Source organism: Tamandua tetradactyla, chromosome 5, assembly GCF_023851605.1.
Source record: "Tamandua tetradactyla isolate mTamTet1 chromosome 5, mTamTet1.pri, whole genome shotgun sequence".
In the NCBI taxonomy this organism is placed as follows: domain Eukaryota; kingdom Metazoa; phylum Chordata; class Mammalia; order Pilosa; family Myrmecophagidae; genus Tamandua; species Tamandua tetradactyla.
In genome coordinates, this window is record NC_135331.1 from 80,697,885 (window position 1) to 80,701,754 (window position 3,870).

Here is a 3,870-nt window from a genome sequence, read left to right on the forward strand (position 1 = left end):
TGGAATTCAGCACTTGTCTGCTCACCAAGGGACATGTGCTACCATATAAATATAAATGAAAACTATCCCGAGTTGTAAATGAGGTAGAGAAAACAAAATTACATTTCTTCTCTTTATTTAAACTAAAATCATGTTTCACAAGTAGATTATAAGTATATTTGCCTCAGCACTCCACGTTCCTTCAGACATGATAATACTAAATAGTTTTACATATAATATTAATTGCCTTCATTTGTTTCTATAAAATAAAACCACTTGGGTTTAAGATCTGACTTTCTCATTTATAAGCTGTGGGCTGGAACAAGCTCTTCAACCTCTCTGAATCTGTAAAACGGAGTTAATAACCCCCACCTTGGAGGTCTGCAAGGATCTAAAGGTAGGAAGCCCCTTTATTCAAAGGTGAGACAAAGTAGTTATTCAACAAATGGTAACTATTGGTTTTAGCTTATTTGGATTCATAGGTTCTGAGATTTGTCCAGTTTCAGGTACAAAAATTGGGCAATATGTCAGATAACTTTTGGTCTTATAAATCTGCCACAGAAAATTTTTCTTATACTTTTCTGTTGTTTCTTTTCATTTTTGAAGTCATGTAAACATATGAAGGGACATTAGTAACATATATACATTATAAAACCTATAAAGCACATGAACAAACCAGGTTAGAGAATTAGAATACCACCTAAGAGCATTAAATCTTTTTGAGATGTTAACATTAAGATTAAGTATCAACACTTGCTATAAAATGTTCATTTATTTTATTGCTAAATTCATGCTTTGCACTTATAGAGTTACAGGTAATGGTCTTCAGTGCAGTATTTGATGCTGGTAAAGAAATGGTAGGACAGATGGGGTACCTGGGTACTGGGATAGGAAAATTGTAAAGAGGAAGGCAGCTGCTTTTCCACAATAGCAAACACTTAAATATGCCCTGAATACCATTTACTGGGAGTTTAGGCTGAAAGCCATTGTCTCATGGGAATCATTTTTACACTATTTGTTTATAAAATATAATAAAATTGCATTTTATTAGCTCCTTGTAAATTTAAGTACACCAATAAAAATTGCCTTATTAGCATCACTAAGTTACCCAAAAGACATAATGGTAGAAACTAGTATTTCTACAGCAGGCTGATGTTAATGGTTGGATATACTTCCCTTAAGAGTTTAATAATCCTTGATGAATTAAAAACTCTCCTCTGAAAGGATATGAGAAAACATTTTAAAGGTAGACAGCAGCTGACAGAGGACACTTCCCCTGTAGTAACACAAATGGCCATGAAAAATAATCATTAAGTATATGTCACTAAAGGGACTTCCAGATGGTGCTGACTTCCTGTGGCCATGGAGAACAGCAATAGCCTGGCAGTGGTACATGAGGCAAGTATCACACCTATGCTGACAATGCTGAGCTAAAAAGTGTGTTATATGAACTATGGAAAAAAGGCACAGTTATGATTTAAGTTTAATGTTAAAAAATGCAGAGAGGATATCAGTTCAGAAAATAATACGTGTTAAAAACCAAGATGTAGCACTATTTAGTATTTACCATAGATTTTTATGTGCATGTGTGTACTTTTTGGTTACATGTTATGGCTGCTAATTAAAATTTGTGTATTTGTGTGTCTTCTGGCTTCCTTCGTAACTTCCCTGGAGAGGTGGTTGTTGTTGTTGTTGTTTTTAAGATACCAACACACTCACAAAGAGCCTTCATTTGCTTTCTTTATAATACTTAAACCATAAGCCTTGGAACAATAAAGGTGACAGGGTCTGAGTAGTCTGTAAATGATAAAAAGTGCCAGACCTCAGCCCAGAAAGAATCAGATGCTCAAATTGCAGGTTTGTGAACATGTAATGAGAAGTGATGCCCAGTGGAAATCAGTGTGCTCAGAAGGGCTGAGAGCCGGACACTGATGGCAACACTCTTTCTGCTTTGTTTTATTATCTTAAATAAAAAATATTAGTCGTTCTATTGTTTTGACAAGGAGAGGCAGCAGCAGATGGAGACGTGTTAAATAAATAAAGCCCTCAGCAGTAGACAGAGCATCATTTTGCTTTTAGTTTTCCTTAGAAATTCCTTCTTGGGCCTCCTTTATCGGTCACCCCTCCCTCACTCTCAAACAGATACACACACATGCACACATGTACATGCTCACACAGGCACACATGCACACACACTCACATACACTCCCCCACATGCACACACGCATGAGCACCAACACACACATGCACATACACACCCACACATGCCCCACCCACATGCACACACAGGCATGTGCTCACATGCACACACAGACATGTACTCACATGCACACACACATATGCACATGCACACACATGCATACACACGTACACACACACTGGTGTGTCTTAGGTCTGCTCTGTGCTGCCTGGGGGGCTTCTGGGAAGGTTGTGATGTCCTAAAGGGTGTGTGAAATTGAAGACAAACATTGTTACTGGGAGTTTGCAGCCCTAGAGCAGTAAACCTGGTCCTCCAGATGCCCCAGTGGCAGGAGCAGGGCCTGTGGTGGGGCAGGAGAGCGCTGAAGTCTGGAGAAGCATCTGTGCTTGAGTCCCCAATCCACGTTCACGTCTCCATGAAGCCTGTTTCCTCGAGTGGGGAGGCGGCCATGGTGCTGTCTGCACATTCTCTTCCCGCTCTAGAAGCCAGGTGTACAGGGTTTGCTTTACCCTTATATTTTGGTACTTACTTTCCAGTAATGGTTTTTTTTTTTTTAAGTCACTAATGCCTAGAAACCTAAGAATGAATTACATTTCAAAGAGTCATAATTGCTTTGAATTATGTTTTTCTCCTTATTTTTAACAAGTAAAAGTTGTTTGTAAAAATGAAACAAAATGAAAGTTGTCTTTATATTTTTCTTTCTTTCAAGAAGCTAAAAGATGATGGCATTTCCAGTGCTCTGTAGAGCAAGGAAATTCTCATATGTTTGTTTGTTCCAATTTGCTTTTCTAATATTTAATAAAGAGTCTCCATAAACCATGGAGGTTTTGTCTGTAATCGTTACTCACTACAACATTTTGTACCATGCATTTTAGTTTGCACACCATATTCACCTGTGGGACGGCACTACCGTGGCTCACAGAATTCCCCCTTGACTAGGAAGGCACAGGGGTCCTGATCACCCCATCAGACAAGTGGGGAAACCGAGGCCAAGGGTGACTTACACGGCAGGATCTGAACTGAGACATTGCCTTGTGCTGGGCTCCCTTTAAATGTTTATGCAATTAAACGTAAATCATTTACTCAAGGCCACTATACGTGTCAGTGAGAGCTTCTCCAGGATTGAGTCAGTGACAGTTTCTCCAGGATTGAGTCAGGAGTTTATTTCATTTCCGGTTCGAAGCTTAGATCCCCTGAACTTATGAAACTGTACAACCGTGGGTCATCTGTTAGGGACTGAATTGAGCCCAAGTCCTCAGCCCCATCCCCGTGGAGGTGGCCCTACTCGGAACCGGGCCTTTGAAGGAATGACTGGTTAAGGGGAGGCTCACCTGGAGGCGGGGTCCAGGTGGGACCGGTGTCCTCACAGGGACAGGAGTTTGCACAGGTGAGCATGCCGTGGGACGCGAGGACTGACTGGTCACTGCCACCAGGCGCGGGCGAGGAACAAAATCCTTTGCAAGCTCAGAGAGGCCAGGCCTGCAACACCTGGACTGCTGGCCACCACCTCCAGAGCTGCTCTGAGCACCCATCCTGAGCTCCTAGCTCGGAAGGACTGGGCCTATCTAGGATAAAGGTTGGTGAGTAGGACAGAACACAGGCAGTAACCCTAGCAAAAGCAACAACAACAAAAATAAAATACACACATTTTTAGAGTCTTATGGCTCTAGGCTCTCTTTGAAAGAGCCTGA